At 47.1% G+C, this 26,067-nt stretch overlaps 1 protein-coding gene across 1 annotated transcript in view; it reads left to right on the top strand.

The window, feature by feature from the left end:
• Positions 1 to 26,067, top strand: part of PIF1 (PIF1 5'-to-3' DNA helicase) — a 179,096-nt gene that overhangs the window by 26,408 nt on the left and 126,621 nt on the right.

The following is a 26,067-nucleotide window of genomic DNA, read 5'->3' as shown; positions in this document are numbered from 1 at the left end:
AAGATGGTTGACACTACTAGTAAGATCAAAATTTACTGTTTATACACATGGTTAATGGGAGAAAGTCGAACATGGATTTAGCCAAGGGAAATCTCCCCTTCACAATCTGATACACTTCTATGAAGGGGTGAAAAAACATGATACAAATAAGCTACTTGATATTGTGTATCTGGATTTTCAGAAGTCATTTGGTAAAACCCCTTGTGAACAACTCATGAGGAAATTATAAAGTTCTGCGATAGAAGGTAGTGTCCTATTGTGGATTAAGATCTGGTTAAGAACATAAGAATTGTCGCTGCTGGGTCGGACCAGTGATCCATCATGCTCAGCAGTCCGCTCTCGCACAGCCAGAGGTGATTACATAAAGAATACAGTGGTACCTTGGATTATGAGCATAATCCGTTCCAGGAGCATGCTCGTAATCAAAAATGCTCGTTTAACAAAGCGAGTTTCTCCATAGGAAATAATGGAAACTCGCTTTGATATGTTCCCACCCCCCGAGGCCAGCGGCGCTGCTCTATTCCCCCCTCCCAAGAACCGGCATTGCTCCCCCCGAAGGCCCCCCCCTACGATCCGGCACCCTCCTCTCCCCCCCGTGATCCGGCACCCCCCTCTGCGATTGGGCACCCCCCCGCCGCTTCTTACTGTCATCTGGGCAGCGGCACCGGCATGTCCTGTGCATTGGTGCCAGTGCCCGAAGATCGGCCTCCTCTTCTTTCTGGGCCTTGAGCATCTGCGCATGCTCAAGGCCTGCGAGTTCAAGCTCTCTCCGAGATTCTCAGAGATCTCGGAGAGAACGTGAACTCGCAGGCCTTGAGCATGCGGAGATGCTCAAGGCCCAGCAAGAAGAGGAGGCCGATCTTTGGGCACCGGCACCAACGCACAGGACATGCCGGTGCCCAGATAATAGTAAGAAGCGGGGGGGGGGGGGGGTGCCCAATCGCGGCGGGGGAGAGGGTGCCGGATCGCGGGGGGTGCTGCTCGCAAATCGAGGCACGCTCGGTTTCTGAGGCGCCGATTTTGCGAATGTTTTGCTCATCTTGCAAAACACTCACAAACCGGTGCACTCGTAAACAGAGGTACTACTGTATATTATAGAAATAGGCTTACAGAAAAGCAAGATTCATAAAAGTTACAATTAAGCATTAAAATTAATGAAAGATATAAGTTTTACAATTACAGAGGCTGCTTCTGTGTTCTTGTGAATGAGAGAGAACACACAAAGAAAGAGAGAGAGAAATAGGGGGGTGGGGAGGGTGATGTCCCAAGCTTCAGGTTCCAGAAGGTAGACAAGAGAGGAGCAAGACGAGGGGGGTGATGTTGCGAGGGAGCTTTTATAGTTTGGAAACTTATTCTAAATATAGAATCTATTGAGCTTCAATAGAAGTTAAGCATCCCCATCCTTAGTAAACTTGTGCTAGACAGGAAAAGAATAGACGGAAGTCAAATGTAATTTCCAGTATGCCTCTGACAATAGTTTCTGATTAACCTTAGTTATCTGTGCACCTGGACCCATTGTATATCCTAAGCTGTCCATCCTAAGCATCAGACATTAACACATCTTCTTAACACCTCTTAGAGCACAGTTCTTCAACCGCCGGTCCGCAGAAAATTCCTGCCGGTCCGCGCAAGACCGGCGAGATGGACGCCGTTAAATTTCCTGCCCCGGTGGTGTTCGCGGAAATCTGTTCCTCCCAGCCTCGGGCAATCAAGACAGGCTGCCGACGTCGGTCATTCCCTCTGTGAGTCTCACCTATGCGGAAACAGGAAGTTGAAACAAAATAGGCGGGACTCAGCGAGGGAATGCCCGACGTCGGCAGCCTGTCTTGATCGCTGCCCCTGCCGAGTCGCCGAAGAGGGCCGCGGGGAAAGTGCAGGCAGAGAGGAGATGGTTAGCGTGCGTGGGGAGGTCAGCGTGTCGATTGGGGCCATCAGCAGCGTTTGTGCTGAGAGTCTGCCCACGTGCAGGATGCGGCGGGTAGGCGCCTCTGGCTCATCTTGGGCGGCAGGGCCTGCGGTGCAAAGCTGTTTTTGCCGACTTGGGGGGGGGTCATGAATGTGCAGGGAGCCTTCAACAGTGGCTGTCTCCTCTCCTAGCAGTTCTGTACTTACCAGGGCAGTGATTCACTTTGGCAACTTCCCCTTTCCTCAGAGGTGGCAACGGACCCAAGGCTGCCTAAGTAAATCACTGCTGCAGGCAAGTACTGAGAGCTGCTGGAAGGAGAGGAAGCCACTGTTGGAGGCTGGGAAGCTGCTGGATAAAGGGAGAGCTACTACTAGACCTGGAGGGAGGTAGAAGGAGAGATGCTACTGGGAGGGGAGGAGGGAAAGGGATAGGAAGAGAGTTAAAGTTGGATAGGGGGAAGGAGGGAAGGGAGAAGGGAAAAAGGAAAGAAACAACTGGCAGGGAGATTACAGGAGGGGAAGGGGGTCAGGTTGGAATGGAGATCAGATGAGGGAAAGGGGAGAGACAGAGGAATGAGAAAGTAGAGAGAGATTGATGCTGAGAAATGAGAGAGGGATAAAGATGCTAGATCTGGTGTAGGAGAGATAAAAATGAAGAAAGCAGTGAAGCTGGAATGAATGATGTAAAAAGGAGAGAGGAGGCACAGGCTGGATGGAAAGGGGAGACATATGGAAGGGGGAGAGGCCAGACAGTGGATGGAATGGGCAGACTCTGGAAGGAAGAGTGGAAAGAAGATGAAAGCAGAGACCACAAAAGGTAGAAAAAAATCATTTTATTTCTATTTTGTCATTACAATATATCAGATTAGAAATATATATCCTGCTAGAGACATAACTGGGGACTGCAAAGCCTAACACTATTCCTATCATGTGTGACTGCAGTATTCTGTTAGCATGATATTTCTGTGTAGCATCCTATATAATAAAACGCTAGCCGCGCATGCGCACTCAGACCTGCGTGATCTGTAATCCCTGATCTGTGATCCGTATGTCCGTGGTCACAGTGCGTATGCGGTGGCCAGATCGGGAAAGCACAGCACAGCCGGCGACTCCCCCCCCTCCCGCCCTCACTCACTGCCCAAACCACCACCTCCTCCTTCTCGCCGGCTCACCCGCCTTTAAATGAAGAGAAAAGCGCTGCACCGCGCTAACGCTGGCTTTGCTGTCTTCTGTCTACTGCGGCCTGCTCTCTCTGACTACTTCCTGTTTCTGCTAGGGTTGGCCGCAGTGGATAGAAGATGCCGAAGCCAGCGGCTGTAGCTGTCGATCTCCATTCCTCCAGCGGGAGGGGGGGTCTGGGAGGAGAGGGATCAGGGGGGGTCTGGGAGGAGAGGGATCGCGGCCGCTTAGCGCCCCCACCGAGGAGCCCAGCAACTTTCCGCTGCCCGGGACCCGAGTCATTTGCTGCCCCCCCTCTTCCCTTCCCGTGGGCCCGACTGGCGATTTAAGCAGCGTGTGCAGCAGTCTTCACACGCTGCTTCGGGCCCTTCTACTGCCCTGATTTGTTCCGGACGTGCCAGAGTAAATCAGGACAGTAGAAGGACCCAAAGCAGCGTGTGAAGACTGCTACACACGTGGCTTGAATCGCCATGTGTAGTCGGGCCCGCGGGAAGGGAAGGGGGGGCCGGCAAAGGACTCGGGACCGCGTTTGTAGTCGCGACTGCGGGAAGGGAAAGGGGGTAGAGGAAACGCTAATGCTGCACAGGGAATTGGTGTGAGGGGAGGGAATGCTGCTTTGGACAGACAGAGGGAGGAAGGGAGACAAAGACACAGGGGCAGGTTCACAGGGAACTGGTGTGGGGGGAGGGAAATGGAGGGGGAGGGAATGCTGCTTTGGACAGACAGGGAGGAAGGGAGACAGAAAGAAAAGAAGAAAGACACAGGGGCAGGGAGATACACAGAAAGACAAACAGACAAAGGGGGCTAGGGACAGAGACAGACAGACAGAAAGAAAGACAGCGGGAGTCGCGTCAGGAGGGGTGCGGGATGCCGCAGAGGGAACTTTTCCAATGGGTGCAACTGGACGGCTGTCGGGAACCTCTGATCAGGGGCAGAGCAAGGTAAGTGTATCATAGGGATAAGAAGGAGGGGGGAAAAAAAGGAAGGGACGCCTACTGCTGGACAGGGGAAGAAGGAAAGAGGTGCTGATGGACAGGGGGGGGTGAAGAAAAAGGAACGGAGGCCTAATGTTGGACAGGGGGAGAAGGAAGGTGCTGCTGGACAGGGGGGAAGTAAAACAAAGGGAGAAGGGCTGCTGCATAAGGAGAGCTGTGAAGGGGTGGTAGTGGACACAGGGGAGGTAAAAGGAAGGGAGAATGGACAGGGGGAGCAGGCAAGGGGTGGTGATGGACAGCCAAGGAAAAAGAAAGACAGAAAGAAAGTGGCTAAGGAGAGAGAGACAAAGAAATAAAGAGAGACACACACACATATATTCTAACACCCGTTAATGTAACGGGCTATAAGACTAGTTCTGTAATAATTTGGCTTGTTCAGTTTTCTTGATAGTAGAGGGGATATATGTGAAGGGGAGGGGAGACAGGGGTTTTGTTGGTCCTTGCTCTGAATATTTATATTTATAAAATGACAATTGTAAAGAATATTGTTTCTTTTTATACTTTAATAAAATACGTTCAATATAAAATCATAACTGTGAGAGCATGGATGAGTGGCTGACATGGGGGAGGGGCGGAATGTTGACTTCATGCTGTGTGTTGCTGCACGACTCAGGGAGTTGGAGGATTGAGTCGGATTTCAAATAGACTGAGAGGATTGCGAGGTGAATGTCTCCCTGCCATATAGTCCCTCAGAGACACAGAAATACCCAAGGTATGATGGTTGCTATGACACTGCCGAACAAAAACACGAAGAAGCATGCATTTACAGGAAATCTCTATTCAACCAATGAACTACACCGGAAATGAAAAAAAAAAAAGGTTGTTCTTTAGCACTCTCCAGACCAGTAGAGGTTAACTTTACGAATGGGTATATATCTAATCATGACCAGCAGGTGGAGACTGAAAACAAAACTTTGGGACAGTATATACTATCCTCCCTTCTCTATTTCCCTCAGTCTTCTTTCAGTCTCCAGCAGGTGTTGAGTGATCTGTACCCATCTCTCTTGGTAGGGCTGTTGGAATTTGTTTAGGGGTTTATTGTCCCTGTTTTTGGCCGGACGGAGCTTGGTCGGGCCCTGTTTGGGGATCCGTCCGACCTCGGGGGTGTCAAACCCGGCGGGTCACGAGCGGGGTCCCTCCCCCCACTTCCTCCACCTCCCCACATTTTTTTAGAGGAGCCTCAGCAGTAAGCCTTACCCCCTAAGTCAAGCAAGGCATATTGCTTCGAGAGCCTGTGGAGTCTGTTCTGTAAAAAAAAAAAAAAAAAAAAAATCCTGAGGTAGTGCTGGTCTGAAGGGTTGTTTCCCTTTAAGAAAACTGTATTTTACTGTATTTTTGTCATGTAACCGGCACTTTTTTATAGCTAGGTCGCGTATGGAGCAATTGTGCCCTTCTCCGGGGGAGTAGGACACAATTGAGTCCAGCCGCGAGGCACTCGCGGCCGGCCTGAACTCGGCGGTTTGGGTCGGTGAGGTGGTGGAGCTCCGTCGGCAGCGGCTGCAGGCGCCCAGAGCTCCCCGCCGATGGTGCCTCGCGAGTCGGCTTGGAGCAGTGGGGAAGCCCGGTCTTCCACAACCGCCCACGGAGGGATTCCCCGAAGGATTCCCTCTCAGCTGATTTTTTGACAGCTGATGCCGACTTGCCTGTCTTAGCGGCTGAGACTGTTCAGTCTTCTCAGCCGCTACAGGCCATGGAGGGAGCATTTTTGGCGGGAACTTCGCCATTTTCTTTGTCTGGCCCCTCCATTTTGTCTGCAACCTCAGGTGACCTTCCCCCTGTATGGCGATCACAGGGGCAGGTTTCAGCATGGACCCCTGCTGGGGCAGGGAGTCCCTGGGGACCCCCAGGGGTTTTTTGCCCCCAATTTATTTTCTTTCTTTGTGCGGACTTTTGGGGGTCCCACGTGCGCCTGGGGGGTTTCGGGGGGGTTTCCCTCCGCGCCCCCTATGGCTTTGCCTCCCTCTTTTCGTTTGGCGTCCCCTCTTCCTCCTCCCTCATCCAAGCGCCCGCGGGGGGGCTTGGATTGCGAATTGGTGGGCGGAGGAGCGTGTTGGCCTGGTTGAGGACCTGGCTGCTTTGGCGGGCTTCCAGGATCCTCTAGAGGGGACGCCTGTTGGCAGCGGGGCGGCGGGTTTCCCGTCTTCCAGAGCAGATGCGTCCGTGGTGCGCTTTTTTATTCAGAGGGATGAGCTTTTAGACCTGTGTAGCAGGTCTCCTTGGTGCTGCATTTTTGCAGTGGCGCCGCCGGAGACCCCGCGTATGGGGGCCCCTCTGCTTCAGGGGGTCTGTCCTGTTTCCCGCTCTTTTCCTGTGCGTCAGGATTTGCGGGATTTTGTGTTGGCGCAGTGGCCTATGGGCGCAGTTTCATTTGGTGTGCGCCTTGGCTCTTGGGTATCCCGTCCCGGAGGGAGGTAGGGCTACCTTATTTTCGCCAATGGGGAACGCGGTGGTCTCGGCACTTCCTAAGCGGCATACCGTGCCTGTTATGGACGGTTCTGCTCTTAGGGTCTCGGAGGCGCGTGCGTTAGAGACACTTCTTAAGTATGATTTTGATGTCTCTGCCTTTGGGGTCCAGGCGGCTGTTTGTGGGGAGCTAGTCGCTCGCGCCGTGTTTCGGTGGGCTGAGCGTGTCCTGGATCGGGAGTCTGATGACTGGTCTCTAGTGGATCAGGAGGTAGCGAAGATTGCGATGGCTGCCTCGTTCCTCTCAGATGCTCTTTATGACTTGGTGCGGATTTCGGCTAAGTCTATGGCATGGCCGCGCGGCGTATTTTGTGGCTGCGCGCTTGGGCAGCGGATTCTGCGTCCAAAGCTAAGTTTACTAAAGTTCCCTTTAGGGGGTCTTTTTGTTTGGAGAGGAATTAGATGAGTTGATTCAGACTCTGACGGACTCGAAGGTGCCCCGTCTGCCTGAGGACCGTGCCCGCCCTGCGTCTAGGTGTGGGGCTGCCCGGGGGCGTTTGCGGGAATTTCGCAAGTATCGCCCGGGGCGTGGGGCTGCTTCTTTCCCGGCTCAGGGTTTTTCCCGGGGTCGGTTCTTCCAGCGCATGCAGCCCTTTCGGGGGGCCCGTCGGGGGGCAGGGAATCCCTCCGCCGGTTCCCCCGCTTCCCGTCCTGCGCAATGACTCCTTGCCGGCGCCCCCTTTGGTTCCGGTGGGGGCCCGGCTGCGCAAATTTTTCCCCAAATGGGCCGAGATCGCGTCCGATCAGTGGGTCCTTGAGGTGGTGCGGGACGGTTACGCTCTGGAGTTTACCCGCTCTCTGCCGGACCTTTTCCTCGCTTCTCCATGTCAGACTCCATGGAAGACGCAGGCTTTTCGTCAGACCCTTCAGCGTTTGCTAGATCTCGAGGCAGTGGTGCCGGTGTCCCCTACGGAGTGGGGCACCGACAGGTACTCCATTTACTTTGTGGTGGCCATAAAGGAGGGGACCTTTCGGCCCATCCTGGATTTGAAAGGGGTCAACAGAGCTCTCAAGATTCCGTCTTTCCGCATGGAAACGCTGCGGTCGGTCATTCTGGCGGTTCAGCCGGGGGAGTTTCTTACGTCTCTCGATCTGACGGAGGCCTACTTGCAGGTTCCAATTCGGGCCTCTCATCAGCGCTTCCTTCGCTTTGCGATCTTGGGGCGGCACTTTCAGTTCTGTGCGCTTCCCTTTGGTCTGGCCACGGCTCCTCGGACGTTCACCACGGTAATGGTGGTCGTCGCGGCAGCCTTGCGGTCGGTGGGCATCCTGGTTCACCCCTACCTGGACGACTGGTTGATTCGGGCAAAGTCGTTGCAGGAGAGCTCCCGGGTTACGGCTCGGGTGGTGGAGTTTCTCCGGTCGCTGGGCTGGGTGGTCAACCTTTCCAAGAGTCGGTTGGTCCCGGCTCAGCGTCTGGAGTGCCTTGGGGTTATGTTCGACACCTCCTTGGGGAAGGTCTTCCTTCCAGAGGCCCGGGTGAGCAAATTGCAATCTCAGATTCGCCTGCTTTTGGCGTCCCGGGGTCCTCGGGTGCGAGGTTTCCTCCAAGTCCTGGGGTCAATGGCGGCGTCCCTGGACGTGGTGAGGTGGGCGCGGGCCCACATGCGTCCTCTTCAGTATGCTCTGCTCCGGAGGTGGTCTCCCCGGAGGCAAGATTTGGATGTTCCGGTTCCCCTGTGAGGCTTGGCGCGCTGCAGTCTGCGCTGGTGGCTCCGGACCCCTCACCTGGTTCAGGGGGTGGGTCTGGATCTCCCGCAGTGGACGGTGCTCCTTACGGATGCGAGTCTCCTCGGTTGGGGGGCTCAGTTTATGGGCCACTCAGCTCGGGGCACCTGGTCCGCGGAGGAGGCCTCCTGGTCGATCAACGTGTTGGAGACCAGAGTGGTCAGGCTGGCGCTGTTAGCTTTCCACTCCCTTTTGCTGGGCAAGTCGGTCAGAGTCCTGTCGGACAATGCCACGGCGGTGGCTTATGTCAATCGTCAGGGGGGCACCAAGAGCAGTCCTGTGGCGCAGGAGGCGGCTCGGCTCATGGTTTGGGCGGAGTCCCATCTTCTGGACCTCTCGGCTTCTCCTATAGCCGGGGTAGAAAATGTTCAGGAGAAAGCCACAGCAGCCGCGTGGCAGAGGGCAGAGGAGAGGCAAAGGGAGCGCGAGGAGAACAGCGGCGGTGAGGAGCGGGTAGCGGCGAGAGTTAGCTCCGCCCACCCGCGTCACCAGCCGCGACAGGAGGATCGGCGCCCGGACTCCCCCTTAAGAGAAGGGAGCCGGGCGAGGAGAAAGCCACAGCAGCCGCGTGGCAGAGGGCAGAGGAGAGGCAAAGGGAGCGCGAGGAGAACAGCGGCGGTGAGGAGCGGGTAGCGGCGAGAGTTAGCTCCGCCCACCCGCGTCACCAGCCGCGACAGGAGGATCGGCGCCCGGACTCCCCCTTAAGAGAAGGGAGCCGGGCGAGGAGAAAGCCACAGCAGCCGCGTGGCAGAGGGCAGAGGAGAGGCAAAGGGAGCGCGAGGAGAACAGCGGCGGTGAGGAGCGGGTAGCGGCGAGAGTTAGCTCCGCCCACCCGCGTCACCAGCCGCGACAGGAGGATCGGCGCCCGGACTCCCCCTTAAGAGAAGGGAGCCGGGCGAGGAGAAAGCCACAGCAGCCGCGTGGCAGAGGGCAGAGGAGAGGCAAAGGGAGCGCGAGGAGAACAGCGGCGGTGAGGAGCGGGTAGCGGCGAGAGTTAGCTCCGCCCACCCGCGTCACCAGCCGCGACAGGAGGATCGGCGCCCGGACTCCCCCTTAAGAGAAGGGAGCCGGGCGAGGAGAAAGCCACAGCAGCCGCGTGGCAGAGGGCAGAGGAGAGGCAAAGGGAGCGCGAGGAGAACAGCGGCGGTGAGGAGCGGGTAGCGGCGAGAGTTAGCTCCGCCCACCCGCGTCACCAGCCGCGACAGGAGGATCGGCGCCCGGACTCCCCCTTAAGAGGGGGAGTGCCAACGGCGCGCGGCCGTTCGGCGCACGGCGAAGGCGAGCGGCAAAGGCGCTCGCCTTAGCGAGATCGCCTTTGCGTAGGAGCCTTGGAAGGAGCCCGGGCAGCCCAGCAGCGAATCCCAAACTTCTAATTAAAAAAAAAAAAAAAAAAAAAAAACCAAAACACTTTCTTCTTCTGTTGTCATTCTTCTCTTCTCTCTCTATTCTTTCAGATAGCTGCACGCAAAGTTAACTCACACTCACACTCAGCCAACCCTTTCAGATACCCTCAGCTCCTAACTTCGTATTCTCTCAGACACCCAAATCTGTCATAATCTTGCACTAGCTCTCAGTAGGATTTTTTTCTAACTCTCTTTTCTTTTCTAATTACTGACAGGCAGATCTCATTTGCAACTCGGAAATGGCAGGGAGGACTAGAAGCGTCAAGGCTACAATCAAATCCAGCATTCCAGCCACCATGGGGACCCTGGAAGAGATCACGGATGGCGTACAAAGGGAGGAGGACTTAGGAAGGTGGACAGAGGTCTCCGTGCAGACCGAATCCACCCCCGGGCACTACACTACAGTCTCCACGCAAACAGAGGAGGCCGCTCAGCTGGATGGAGCCCTCATGCAGGAACTGTGGAGCCTCAGGGAGGAGGTGGTCCGCCTGAGAAGCATCCGAGAGGATGAAGCCTACATCGACGGAGTCGTCCAGGAGTTGTCCCAAATTACAGAGCAGACCCACGACAATTCAATTCTAGAGACACCCAAATCATCAGCTTTGAAGCCTACATTTGGGATACAGGAAATGGCTGGCGGCAATGACACCTGGCAGTTGGTGACCTCTTCCACAGGTAAACATAGAAGATCCCCCCCCCATTTCTCAACCTCTTCATCCTCTTCTTTTTTTTCCCAACAGGCCAACCCTACATCAACCCCTCAACTCGTCCTGAAGAATAGATTCCAGATTCTTCAGGAAGAAGCCGCCGACAAGGTACAGGAGCAGGCCCAGCACGAAGAACTCAAAGAACAGGAGCAGGCCCAACACGCAACCCCATCTGCAGACCGAATTCCCCCTCCACAACGGAAGAAGCGCAGAGTTATAGTCATTGGGGACTCCATGCTGAGGGGCACCGAGGGACCAATCTGCAGACCGGATGCTCACTCAAGAGAGGTTTGCTGTCTGCCTGGAGCCAAAATACGGGACGTCACCACCAGCCTGGGTAAACTACTTACACCTCATGACCATTTTCCTATGCTTCTTATCCATATAGGTACGAATGACACTGCCAGGAACACCCCAGAGACCATCACCAGAGACTTCGGAGCCTTGGGAGAGAGGCTGAAGCAGACAAGTGCGCAGGTAGTCTTCTCATCAATCCTCCCAGTTAGAGGCAAGGGAAGAACCAGAGATGAATGCATCCGGAGAACGAACGAATGGCTACAAGGATGGTGTCGAGATATGAACTTCGGATTCCTGGATCATAGAGAGGCGCTGCAGGGACTACAGGGACCAGACGGACTCCATTTGACCAGCAGAGGTAAGAACGTCTTCGGACACCGACTAGCCCGCCTGCTTCACAGGGCTTTAAACTAGGTAAGTTGGGGGAGGGGACCTACTCATATACTGGTGTGGAAAGGAACTATCCAGATGGGACGAGTCGACACTCTGTTTCCAAGGTAAGGACCCAAAATGCAAACAGTTCTCTAGGAGCCACACAGACTCAGTCAGGAATAGCCTTACAGGGACTCAGCAAACACAAAGTGTGGAGGGCCATGTATGTTAATGCACACAGTTTAGGCAATAAAATTCTAGAACTGGAAACTGAAATAAGGGATGCCAACCTGGATGTAGTGGCAATATCCGAGACTTGGTTCACGGACGCACATGGGTGGGATATGGCTATACCGGGGTACAGTTTACTTCGTCAGGACAGAGAGGGCAGGTTAGGAGGAGGGGTAGCACTATACATTAAAGAGGACATCAAGACCACCAGGATCACTGATGTCAAGTATACCGGGGAATCCCTCTGGGTAAACCTGGCAAGAGGTGGCAAAAAATGCCTGTATCTTGGAGTGGTATACAGACCTCCAAGACAACCGGAAGACATAGACGCAGAATTAATTGAAGACATAGAGAATATAACTCTACGGGGCGAAACTGTACTGCTAGGGGACTTCAACATGCCTGATGCAGACTGGAATTCATTTTCAGCAACAACCAGCAGCAGCAGGAGGCTTTTGACCTCCATAAAAGGAGTACATCTCAGACAGATGGTAACGGAACCCACTAGAGCCCAGGCGATCCTAGACCTAGTACTCACCAACGGGGAAAGCGTCTCAGAGGTCTCGGTAGGAGATACGCTAGCCTCCAGCGACCATAACATGGTATGGTTCAACCTTGGGAAAGGATCCCCTAAATCAATTACAAAAACAAAGGTGCTCCAATTCCGGGGCACCGACTTCGCACGTATGGGCGATTTCGTTCATCAGAAGCTGCAGGACCAAGCAGAGACCGGCAATGTGGAAACTATGTGGTCGTACCTGAAATCATCCATACACGAAGCAACTAATCGCTACATAAAATCAGTAGATAAACGACAAAGAAACAACAAACCCCAATGGTTCACTGAAGAGATCTCGCACCTCATTAAAGAGAAGAAAAAAGCATTTCTTTCCTACAAACGTACACAGAGAAGAGAAACTAAAATAGAATATAAGACCAGATCTGCAATGGTCAAAACAGCAGTTAGGGAGTCCAAGCTTCGAGTGGAAGAAACTCTGGCAAAGAACATTAAAAAAGGGGACAAATCCTTCTTTAGGTATATCAGTGATAGGAAAAGGAACACAGACGGTATAGTACGCCTTAGACAACCGGACGGAAACTACACGGTGGCGGATTCAGAAAAAGCAGAACTACTAAATGAATATTTCTGCTCAGTCTTCACCTGCGAAGCACCGGGACACGGACCACAGTTGATGATAAAACAAGACATGGATGACCCGTTTCAGAATTTTGAGTTCACACCTGGGGACGTTTACAACGAACTGGCAAGGCTAAAGGACAATTTACACCCAAGAGTGCTCAGAGAATTGAGAGACGTTCTGGCAGAGCCGTTGGCAGTGCTCTTCAATCTCTCACTAAGTACGGGGAAAGTTCCGTTAGACTGGAAAACAGCCAACGTCGTTCCTCTACATAAAAAGGGCTGCAAGGCTGAGGCTGCAAACTATAGACCGGTAAGCCTCACCTCAATTGTGTGTAAACTCATGGAAACACTAATTAAGTATAAATTAGATACGATCCTGAACGAGGGAAATCTCCGGGATCCCAACCAACATGGATTCACCAAGGGTAGGTCATGCCAGTCAAATCTAATCAACTTCTTTGACTGGGTAACAAGAAGACTGGACTCAGGAGAGTCTTTGGACGTAGTGTACCTGGACTTCAGCAAAGCGTTCGACAGTGTCCCACACCGCAGGCTGCTGAACAAGATGAAATCGATGGGATTAGGAGAGACTCTAGCTGCATGGGTTAAAGATTGGCTTAATGGCAGACTTCAGAGGGTGGTAGTTAACGGTACCCTCTCTAAAATGTCGGAGGTGACTAGCGGAGTGCCACAGGGTTCGGTCCTGGGCCCACTCCTCTTCAACATATTCATTGGGGATCTGACTCAAGGGCTTCAAGGCAAAGTAACCTTATTCGCTGATGATGCCAAACTATGCAATATAGTAAACGGCTATAAACTACAGGATGCTATGGAACAAGACCTGCGTACTTTAGAAAATTGGTCCTTGACATGGCAGCTGGGCTTTAACGCCAAGAAATGTAAGGTCATGCATCTCGGTAACGGAAATCCTTGTAAAACTTACACCTTGAATGGAGAAACTTTAACCAGAACTACGGCAGAACGAGACTTGGGAGTAATCATCAGTGCTGACATGAAAGCAGCCACTCAAGTGGAGAAGGCTTCATCTAAAGCACGGCAGATGATAGGTTGTATCAAGAGAAGCTTCGTCAACAGGAAACCTGAAGTTATGATGCCATTGTATAGAGCCATGGTGAGACCTCATCTGGAGTACTGTGTGCAATTCTGGAGGCCACATTACCGTAAGGATGTGCTCAGAATTGAGTCGGTTCAGCGGATGGCCACCAGGATGGTCTCGGGGCTAAAGGGTCTCCCGTACGAGGAAAGACTTAGCAAATTGCAGCTCTACACTCTTGAAGAGCGTAGGGAGAGGGGAGACATGATTGAGACATTTAAGTACATCACAGGACGGGTCGAGGTGGAAGACGATATCTTTCTTCTCAGGGGACCCTCGACCACAAGAGGACATCCGCTCAAACTCAGGGGAGGGAAGTTTCGTGGAGACGTCAGGAAGTACTTCTTCACGGAGAGAGTGATCGAGCATTGGAACAAGCTTCCAGTGCAGGTGGTCGAGGCATGCAGCATCCCAGACTTCAAGAACAAATGGGATACCCATGTGGGATCCCTACGAGGTCATGCCAAGGATAGGGTCACTAGGACTTGAATGAGCGGGTCAGTAGAGTGACAGTATAATTACAATTATACTTAAGAGGTCAGAAGACCTAAGAGGGTGGGTAAATAGTGTGGGCAGACTTGATGGGCTATGTGGCCCTTATCTGCCGTCATTTTTCTATGTTTCTATGACTTCTTCCTCAGTCGTCACTTCCTGGATCCAGGAGAGTGGTTTCTCGGCGCCGGAGCGTTTCGGTTGATAGTGCAAGATTGGGGGCAGCCCCTGATGGACCTGATGGCCACGAGTGGCAACGCCAAAGTGCCCCGCTTCTTCAGTCGTCGCAGGGAAGGGCTGGCCGAGGGTCTGGATGCTCTGGTCCAGCCGTGGCCAACGGAGGGGCTGTTGTATGTGTTCCCTCCTTGGCCGCTGGTGGGCAGAGTGCTTCTTCGCATTTTTCACCATCCGGGTTTGGTGGTGCTGGTGGCTCCGGATTGGCCTCGACGTCCGTGGTATGCGGATCTGGTGAGGCACCTGGTGGCGGTTCCTCTTCCTCTGCCTCTCTCGGACGACCTTCTGATGCAGGGTCCCATTCCCATGTTCGACCCGTCTCCCTTCTGTCTTACGGCGTGGCTCTTGAAAGGGGTCGCCTTAGCAAGAAGGGATATTCAGACAAGATGATCTCTACACTGTTGGGGTCCCGGAGGCTTTCTACCTCTCGGGCTTATGTGCGGGTTTGGCGTCTCTTTGAGGAATGGTGTCGGGCGCGGGGAGTGACCTCTTTTCGCGCTTCTCTGCCTAACATTCTAGAGTTCTTGCAGGATGGCCTGGATAGAGGCCTTGCTTGGTCTTCTCTCCGGGTTCATCTTGCGGCCCTGTCGGCCTTTCGAGGGTTGGTGTCAGGTCAGCGTTTATCGGCTCTTCCTGATGTGATTCGGTTTCTGCGGGCGGCCAAGTTGCTTAGGCCTCCCCTACGGCCCTCGGTTCCCTCTTGGGATCTTAATCTGGTTCTCTCTGTTTTGGTGCGCCCGCCTTTCGAGCCCTTGGACGACTGTTCTTTGAAGGACCTTACTTTGAAGGCGGTCTTTTTGGTGGCCATTACTTCTGCTAGGCGTGTTTCTGAGCTGCAGGCTTTCTCTTGTAGGGCTCCCTTCTTGGAGTTTTTCTAGGGAGCGGGTCGTCTTGCGGCCTGTTCCTTCCTTTCGGCCGAAGGTTGTTTCTCCTTTTCATGTCAATCAATCGGTGGTTCTCCCGGTCTTGGGTGGTCGGGAGGGCTCTTCTGAGCAACGGCAGCTGCGCAAGTTGGATGTCGGTCGGGTCCTTCGCTCTTATGTGCAGCGGACCCAGGAATTCCGGAAGTCCGATCATCTCTTTGTCCTCCTGGCTGGTCCTCGTCGGGGAGCTGGCGCTTCTAAGGCTACTATTACGCGCTGGATCAAGGAGACGATTGCTTCCGCTTATCTTCTGAAACAGCAGCCTGTTCCGGAGTTTCTCAAGGCTCATTCCGCTCGGGGTCAGGCGGCTTCTTGGGCTGAGTCGTCGCTCGTGCCTCCGGTGGATATTTGTAAGGCTGCGGTTTGGTCCTCCTTGCATTCATTTGTTAGACATTATCGGGTAGATGTTCAGGCGCGTCGGGACGCGGTGTTCGGTGAGCGTGTTCTGGTATCGGCCCTTCGGGGGTCCCGCCCGTGAGAGGGACTGCTTTGGTACGTCCCATTCGTAAAGTTAACCTCTACTGGTCTGGAGAGTGCTAAAGAAGGAGAAATTAGGTTCTTACCTGCTAATTTACTTTCTTTTAGCTTCTCCAGACCAGTAGAGGTCCCCACCCTGTCTGTTGTTGTTGTTGTTGTTGGGGCTGTTTTCGCGGGCAGTTTTTGTTTTTTGCTGCGGGTTCTAGTATTTTTCTAGGGCCGGGGAGAATTAAAGAACAGCGGCTGTGGCTCGGCTGGCTTAGCTGGCGAGCTGTGGGGACATTTTCCTTCGGGTATTTCTCCTCTGCATTTTCCAACAGCATTTGGGTATGTTATTTGTTACTCCTGTTCGGAGTATTGTTTTCTTCCTGTTTTCCAGTTCTTGGTTCTGCTTGGCTATTCGGCAGACTGAGGGAAATAGAGAAGGGAGGATAGTATATACTGTCCCAAAGTTTTGTTTTCAGTCTCCACCTGCTGGTCATGATTAGATATATACCCATTCGTAAAGTTAACCTCTACTGGTCTGGAGAAGCTAAAAGAAAGTAAATTAGCAGGTAAGAACCTAATTTCTCCTTTTCACGTCATCACGTCTACGGAGGAAGAAGAGGAAACTTGAAGGAAAAAAAAAGGCATTTATACCAACGGAACTATACGGAATGAAAATATATTTAATATTAGATATAAAATATAGAATGAAATAAACTGTATTTACAAAGAAAATAATAATAACTTCATAGTAAGAATATGTTTTATGATTCAGATACAAGCTGAATCCATTCTCTATAAGATACAGTTCTTTACCGGATATAGAGTAAAAGGTTTATGGATAGGAATCATTAAAGTTTTCAATTGACCTATTAAAATAGGAATAAGAATGAGTAAGAGAATGGGTTATGATAGATTTTAATTTTTTATTTTTTTTTCACAATTTTTAACTTTTAATTTTAGATGAATGTATCTCATAGAATAGAAATTATAATGAATGAGATGAATGATTGAAGTTATAAAAGATAAAATGTTTGCTTAAAGTATTCTAATAATCTTATCCTTTTTATAAATTCAAAATATCTTATATATATTTAATTTAGCTGAACATAACAAAATTTGGATAAATAAATAAATAAAAGTATTCATATAAATAAGAAAACAAAGATATATAAATTGTTGAATTTTAATAGTAGTATTTATATTATTACTATGGAGCTTGTGATATTAAAATATTTTATAGCTTGTAAGGAGTGATGTTAAACCTGATCTAATTTTGCGTTTCCAAGTATTCGTATATGTATGGGGTGGGGAGGGAGGAAATAGGGGGGTATTAAATTTCAAGGGTCTGTGTACAATAGGTAATTCTTTATTTTATCTTATATGTGGGAAAAAAAAGATTTAAAAAAATATTGAAGATTGGGATGTTACATTACAAATTATATTAATGCATAATGGATCTTAAGATAATATCTTTAAACGTTAATGGTCTCAATCACCCGATTAAAAGAAAAAAAGCATTATTATTTTTAAAAAGACAGAACGTTGATATATGCTGCATACAAGAGACCCATCTTTCAAATAACGAATCTATAAAGCTAAAAGGTGATTGGGTCAAACAATGTTACTTTTCTTCAGCAATAGGAAAAAAAGCTGGTGTTGCTATATTAATAAATAAAAAATGTTCTGCTTCATTTAAATTTAAGGCAGCTGATCCTCTTGGAAGATGGATATATGTGGAAATGGACATGGGAAACACCACCATGACGCTCTTCAATATATAAGCCCCTAATTCGAACCAGAATGAATTTTTTAAAACTCTGCAACAATTAATTCTTCCACTTGCTACTTCAAATCTAGTAGTAGCAGGAGATTTCAATGCTGTTATGGATCCACTGATGGATAAAAGTCCGAGAAGATTTATAAAATCACTAGGCCTTGATAATTTGGTACAATCTTGTGATTTAAAAGATATTTGGCGTATTCTTCATTTTGATGGTCGGGAATTTTCGTTTTGCTCACAGGTTCATAATTCTTTTTCTAGAATAGATTACATTTTTGTTTCTAATCAATTAGTACATCAAGTCACACAGGCTGTCATTGATCCAATTATACTATCTGATCATGCCGGAGTGTGGATTGAAATTAAAATAATAGATCAGAATGGAAATAGACCTATATGGAGATTAAATAATACATTGCTCACAGATACTGATTTTTGTGAAAATCTTTTAGAAAAAATAAAAGATTATTTTCAAATTAATGATACAGAAGAAATTTCAATAGAGACTTTGTGGGATGCTTTTAAAGCATATATTAGAGGACAAATTATTTCTTATTCAGCATTGCAAATAAAAAAAGAAAAAAAACAATTTACAGAATTGGAAAAAGTGGTGAAGTCTCTAGAATCAAAATTAATTGAAAAATGGGATTATTTGACACAACAAGAACTTTTAAAAGCTAAAGGTAAATATAATGAAATTTCTTCAAAAATTATTAGAAAAGATTTATTTGTACAGCAAGCTTTGTATTATGGAAATTCGAATAAGGCAGGAAGAATGCTAGCAAATTATCTTAAAGCGAAAAAAAGAAAAACAAAAATAATTGCTATTCAAAATGAGAATGGTGAAATTTTATCTCAAATTGATCCCATTATAAAACAATTTTTAAAATATTATAAAGATTTGTATTCTTCTGAGCCTTATTCGAAAAAGGAAAAGGATGGTTTAGATTTTTTAAAGTTAATAAAAGGACCAAAAATTCCTGAACATATAAAACGAAGTTTAGAAGAACCAATATCCTTAAAAGAATTAGATACAGCTTTGAAATCCCTTAGGGTTGGATCCGCTCCAGGTGGAGATGGTTATACAGTGGAGTTTTATAAATCATTTCAAAACATTATAATGCCCTATTTATTAAAACTATATCAGACACAACTAAATAAAGGTTGTATTACAGGTACTATGGCTGAATCAATAACTATAGTTTTACCTAAGCCAAATAAAGATCCCACTTTGGTTTCAAATTATAGACCAATTTCTTTAATAAATGTGGATGGAAAAATTTTAACTAAGGCATTAGCATTAAGATTGGCTAAAGCTCTCCCTTTCATTATAGATATGCATCAGACAGGTTTCGTTGCTCAAAGACACTCATCTCATAATACTAGATTGGCACATCACATGTTATATTTGACAAAATCCATTAATGACCCAGCATTCTCTATTTCATTAGATGCTGAAAAAGCTTTTGATAGAGTGGAATGGATCTTCATGTTTCAGGCAATGGAATGGTTTGGAATAGGATCCGGATTTATACAAATAATAAAAGCATTATATAGCTCCCCTGCTGCTAGATTATATATCAATAACAATTTTTCAGAAAGATTTATTCTACAAAGGGGGGTTAGACAAGGATGCCCACTATCTCCTTTGCTTTTTGATATCGTTTTAGAACCCTTATTATTAGCTATAGAACAGGTAAGGGAGATACAGGGTATTCCGCATTCAGATAGAGAATATAAGTTATCAGCATATGCGGATGATATTTTACTTTATTTGAGAAATCCGGAAACAACTATTCCAAATTTGCTTGAATTAATTGAAAAATTTGGAAAATTTTCAGGTTATAAAATAAACTGGAATAAATCAGAAGTGCTTCCACTCAATGTACATTGTACAAAAAGTTTATTTGACTCATTTTCTTTTATTTGGAAAGAAGAAGGATTAAAATACTTAGGAATTTGGATTACAAAAACTGTGGATGAGACTATGAAAATTAATGAAAAAAATTTATTACAAAAAGTGTCAGAAATGTGTGAACAATGGAATCCTTTATGCATATCTTGGTGGGGGAGAATACAAACTGTAAAAATGATGATATTACCAGTAGTTTGTTACCAAATGGGTATGATACCAATTTTTTTTCAGGGGTCATTTTACAAAAAATTGGATAAGATGTTAACAAAATTTATTTGGCTTGGAAAAACCCCCAGAATTGCTCTAGTATCTTTACAAAGACCAATTGCGGAGGGAGGGGTAAATTTTCCAAATTTTTATAGGTACCATCAAGCCTATATTATGCGTCAGGGTATGTATTGGATCCTCCCAGAGCCCATTGAACATATACCAGATTGGTTCTGGTTAGAATGGAGATTAATGTTTCCTTTACGTCTGAGTCATGTTATCAGTATTCAAATGCCAAGGTTATATAAGGATCACAAAATATTTGTTGATACTTGGAAAACTATAAGATATATAAGTAATCTAACTCCTATTCCAATAACTAAATCAACGACTCAAACAATATGGCTCAATCCAAAGATCAAAGTTGGCGGTTTTAAAATTATCTGGAAACATTGGATGATTGCTGGAATTTGGATTTTAGAAGATGTAATAAATAAAGGTAAACTGCTTGAATTTTCACAATTGCAAAATAAATTCGGTTTGAATAAATCACAATATTTCAGATGGATGCAATTGAAGCAGGCCATTCAGGTAGGGTTCCCTGAATGGAAAAATCTTAATAACTATCATAGTATGGAATTCTTATGTTTTCAGATAGATTCCATGGGTCACCAGGCCGCAATGTGGTATAAATTAATATCTGGATTCGTACATAAAAAGAAAAAAAATGGTCTTAGAGATATTTGGAGCATTGAGATTAAGCATCAGATTAATGCATCTCAATGGCCACGACTTTGGTCTTGGAGGTTAAAATGCACATTGTCAGCTTCTATGAGACAAAATTGGTTTTTTATTTTACATAGAGCTTTATGGACCCCTACACGTTTACATAGAATAGATAGCTCTAAGTCTAATAGATGCTGGCATTGTCATCTTGAAGCAGGGACATTAGATCATCTTTTATTCTATTGTCCATTCATATTAATATTTTGGAAATCAATTTGGCCTCAAATTAATAGGATGTTAGAAAATCCGATAGCCTTGACATATGATACGATTTTGTTTGGTACTGCAATGAGAGCTCGAAGTCAAATTTCATCAAATAACAATAAACTTTTATTTATATTGACTGGAGTAGCAGTACAGCAAATTACACATAATTGGAAAAATTATGACAGATTGAACTATAATTTTTGGTGGAACTCAGTTTGCCATATATATAAGATGGAGCGTACATTTGCAACACAAAAGGATATATGGATAAGTTCAAGAAGATTTGGGAACCATTAACAGATTTTTGCAATGACTGATTTTAATTTTTTCCCATAATAAGATAATGGTTAAAGAAGGGAGGGAGGGAAGGGGTAAAGAATTTATTCTCTTTATTATACATTATAAAAAATATATCATAATGAATGAATGATAGTCCTATGAGAAATTAATGTGATAAAGGGAGGGAAAAGGGTTCATAATTAAATAATAATTGATAAAATCATTACAATATATATGTTATATAAATTCATAAGAAAAATAATATAAAATATGGTTTATATAAAATACATTATAGAGATATCAAGTGTATTGTTAAGATAAATGTATGGAAAATTTATAACACTTGTTGATATGTGAAAAAATCAATAAAAAACTTAAAACAAAACACTCACTATTTTCATTGGCGTCGCTCATAATTTTTCTCGTGTCGCTCACTAAAATACACAGTGGGAAACTGAGGACTGCATAGTAAGGTCCCCGATGCACTTCCGACGCAGGTGGGGATTGTGAGAGGAGCCACTGGATGGAAGGATGGATAAAGAAAAAGGACATGCTGGATGGGGGAAGAAGATAGAATTAGTGAGATAGTGGAGGGGTGAAGGAAAGGGGTGGCATGCTGTGGGTAGAGAGGGAAACTGAGGACTGCATAGTAAGAAAGAATTTAAACGGAGACAGAAAATAAAGAAGGAAGACCAGAGAAGGAAAGGGGAGAGAGATGCCAGAGAATGGGGAAGGAGACAGAGATATCGGATCTGAGCAGAGGAAATGAGAAGAGAGAGATGTTAAAAACCACAGGGGGGAGGGAAAGAGAGATGAAAGGAGAAAGATGCCAGACGATTAGGGAACAGAGGGAAGATGATGGATGCCAGACAAAAGGGGGAGGGGGGGTCTAGAGGAGAGATGGAAGGGGGAGGCATACAGTTTCTGGAAGGGGCATAGAAGGAGAGAAGATGCCATATAGGGAGGGGCAGAGAGATGGCAGACAGTGGATGGGTGGAAGACAGTAACAAGAAGATGAAGAAAGCTGAAACCAGAGAAGACAAAGGTAGAACAAAAAGTTTCTATTTATTTATTGCTTTAGGGACATATGTCACTGTTTCTGTGGTGTTGCATTTTATGCAGAGTCCAGCTTCTTGCTGGTTCAATTTAACCTTTGTCTGTGTATTTCTATTTTATCCCCCCTTTTACAAAACTGTGGAGTGTTTTTTAGCGCCAGCCGTGGTGGTAGCAGCTCTGATGCTCAGAATTCTATGAGCGTCAGAGCTGTTACCACCGTGGCTAAAATCCACACTACAGTTTTGTAAAAGGAGGAGGGGTTAGTTTGTGATGACATATTCCATACTAGGCGAAGGTGTTTTCTGTGTTCTGTGTGTTTGAAAGACATGGTTTTCTGTTAGGATTGACGGTGTAGGATTGATCTGTGCTGGTCTGGCTTGTTTAGTTTTACAATGGGTGTATTGATGTACTGCTCACTGCAATATATAAGATGCTGCCTTTTCCTAGGTACTCATGTGTGACGTGTGGCTTGTTACTAAAAATCATGTTTTTTGTACAGATTGGGGGGGGGGGGTGCCAAAAAATGATGGGCCCCGGGTGTTACATATGCTAGGTACGCCACTGTATGTAAAGATGCCAGAAAGCTGGCGAAGCAAAAACTATAAGTAAATTGTTATTCTTCTAAGTTTTGAGTATTTCACCCTCCCACAATCTCACGGGCACTCGTCCTCCGCGCCTGCTCATAAATTTGTGGAGTATGTAACTTGTCGCTCATGCATATTTTTTTTTGCACAAACCTCATCAATCCTTAGAGGGAACATTGATGCTTACTGTATGTGATCTACCTGCATCAACATCCCAGAGTCATAAGAACATAAGAAACGCCTTCACCGGATCAGACCCTAGGTCCATGTAGTCCGGTGACCCGCACACGCGGAGGCCAAGCTAGGTGCTCCCTGTTGGAGACCCTGATTTCCCATATCCCTCGATGTGATTTGCAAAAAGGTGTGCATCCAACTTGTGTTTGAATCCCAGAACGGTAGTCTCCATCACAAACTCCTCCGGGAGAGCATTCCAAGCGTCCACCACTCTCTTTGCGAAACAGAACTTCCTGACATTTGTCCTGGACCTGCTGCCCCTCAGTTTCAGTCTATGACCTCTTGTCCGTGTCACATCTGAAAAAGTGAATAATGCTGTTTCTTGGTCTATTTTGTCAAATCCTTTTAATATTTTAAAAGTCTATCGTATCTCCTCGCAGGCTCCTCTTTTCAAGGGTGAACAGTCCCAGTTTTCCAAGGCGTTCTTTGTAGCTCAAATTCTCCATACCTTTGATTAGTTTCGTGGCTCGCCTCTGCACCTTCTCCAGCAGGGTTATATCTTTCTTAAGGTATGGAGACCAGTGTTGGACACAATACTCCAAGTGTGGTCTGACCATTGCTCTATAAAGCGGTATTATGACGTCCGACGATCTACTCGTGATGCCCTTCTTTATCATGCCCAACATCCTGTTTGCTTTCTTTGCCGCCGCCGCCACGCATTGAGCCGACGGCTTCAGGGTCCTGTCTATCAGTACCCCTAAGTCTCTTTCTTGTTTGCATTTACCTAATGTTACACCTAACATTCTATATTCATGTTCCTTGTTTTTCCTACCCAGATGCATCACCTTGCATTTGTCTATGTTAAAATTTATCTGCCACTTTTCCGCCCACTTCTCCAGCTGGTTCAGATCCTTCTGGAGATCCTCGCAGTCCCTTTGATAGCCAACTGCCCGACATAGTTTTGTGTCATCTGCAAACTTGATTATATTGCTTGTTGTTTTCTCTTCCAGGTCATTTTATAAAAATATTGAACAAAATGGGCCCAAGAACCGAGCCCTGGGGCACGCCGCTAGTCACCTTCGCCCAGTCCGAGAATTTCCCATTTACGCTTACCCTCTGCATTCTGTTCTCTAGCCATTTGCTGATCCATCTGAGTACGTCTCCTTGTATTCCATGACTTGTCAAACGCTTTCTGGAAGTCCAAGTAAATTATATCCACCGGTTCTCCGCTATCAATTTGTTTGTTCACCTTCTCAAAAAATTGAAGTAAATTCGTCAAACATGACTTCCCCTTCCTGAAGCCGTGTTGACTAGCTCTCATTAGATCTTGATTTTCCAAGTGTTGCACAATGCTATCTTTAATTAGTGATTCAACCATCTTCCCAGGAACCGACGTAAGACTCACAGGTCTGTAGTTACCCGGTTCTCCTCTTGATCCTTTTTTGAAGATTGGGATGACATTCGCTATTTTCCAGTCATCTGGTATTTGCTCGGTTCTAATTGACATGTTAGCTAAGGTTTGTAATAGTTCTCCAATTTCAACCTTAAGCTCCTTTGGGTGAATTCCATCCGGTCCAGGGGATTTGTCACATTTTAGTTTGTCAATCTGATAGTATATCTTGTCCAAATCCACATTTACTGTGGCGAGGTTTTCCTCTATTTCTCCGTTGAATACCCTCCCTATTTCTGGCATTGTTGTAGTGTCCTCATTGGTGAAGACAGAGGCAAAGAATTAATTTAGCCTGTCAGCAATCTGTTTGTCTTCTTTAATGCACCCTTTTCTTCCTTGGTCGTCGAGAGGGCCTACTGCCTCTCTTGCTGGTTTCTTCCCTTTTATATATCTTAAAAAGGGCTTGAAGTTTTTGGCTTCTTGCGCTATCTTTTCCTCATAGATCTTTTTGGCTTCTCTTACTGCTTTATGATACTTTTTCTGGTCGATTTTGTGATAGTTCCAAGCCTCCGTTGTTTTTTCCCTTTTCCATTTTTTAAACGAGTTCCTCTTTTCCCTAACTGCATCCTTCACTTCTTTAGATAACCAAGCTGGTTCTCCTTTGTTCTTGTTCCGCCTTCCTTTGGATAACTGCGGTATGTAAAGATTCTGTGCTTCTGTGATGGTGTTTTTCAGTAGGGACCATGCTTGATCAACCTTTTGGATTTCACATAGGCCTTTGCTGACATTGGTTAGGGCAATGAAAAATGCTGCTTACTAGCAATAGCTTTGCTGACAGGGTCCAAGCACCGAACTCTGCAGCACTCCACTTGTGATGCTTTTCCAGTCTGAGTATTTACCCCTATTCTCTGTTTCCTGTCCGCCAACCATTTTTTTTTATCCACATGAATATTTCACCCTCGATTCCATGGCTCACAATTTTTTGAAGTAGTCGTTCATGCGGGACCTTGTCAATCGCCTTATGAAAATCCAGATATACAATGTCGACCGGTTCGCCCTTGTCTATCTGCCTGTGTACTCCTTCGAAGAAGTGCAGCAAGTTCATCAAGCAAGATCTTCCCTTGCTGAAGCCGTGCTGGCTGGTCCTTATCAGATTGTGTCCGTCAAGGTGATCAATGATGCGGTCCTTTATCAGCGCCTCTACCATCTTTCCTGGTACCGAGGTCAGACTCACCGGTCTGTAGTTTCCCGGATCTCCTCTCGAACCTTTCTTGAAAATCATCGTAACATTCGCCACTTTCCAAATGGGTAGATAGTGAGGTTGTCAGGGAGGAGAACAGGCGGAGTCTAATGGTTAATGCAGTGGGCTTTGATCCTGGCATACTGGGTTCAGTTTCTTGTAATCCTGAGCAAGTCACCTAACCCTCCATTGCCCCAGGTACAGAAACTTAGATTTTTAGCCTACTAGGGACAGATACCTGCTTATAATGTGTATAGCACTACATATGTCTAGTACAGGGGTGGGCAACTCTAGTCCTTGAGGGCCAGAATCCAGTCGGATTTTTGGGATTTCCCCAATGAATATGCATTGAGAGCAGTGCATGCAAATAGATCTCATGCATTTTCATTGGGGAAATCCTGAAAACCTCAAGGACTGGAGTTGTCCACCCGTGGTCTAGTAGCACTAAATAAATGATTAATAGTAGTAAATTAATTGAACAGGAGCAGCCCCCATCAATTGCCTCTTATTGTAAGCCGTGCATAAGAACATAAGAATTGCCACCGCTGGGTCAGACCAGTGGTTGATCGTGCCCAGCAGTCCGCTCATGCGGCGGCCCTCTGATCAAAGATCAGTGCCCTAACTGATTAGCCCTACCTGAGCACGTTCCGGTTCAGCAGGAACTTGTCTAACTTAGTCTTGAATCCCTGGAGGGTGTTTTCCCCTATGACAGACTCCGGAAGAGCGTTCCAGTTTTCTACCACTCTCTGGGTGAAGAAGAACTTCCTTACATTTGTATGGAATCTATCCCCTTTCAATTT

The sequence above is a fragment of the Geotrypetes seraphini genome, chromosome 12, assembly GCF_902459505.1.
Source record: "Geotrypetes seraphini chromosome 12, aGeoSer1.1, whole genome shotgun sequence".
In the NCBI taxonomy this organism is placed as follows: domain Eukaryota; kingdom Metazoa; phylum Chordata; class Amphibia; order Gymnophiona; family Dermophiidae; genus Geotrypetes; species Geotrypetes seraphini.
This window is presented reverse-complemented; position numbering and strand designations above follow the sequence as displayed.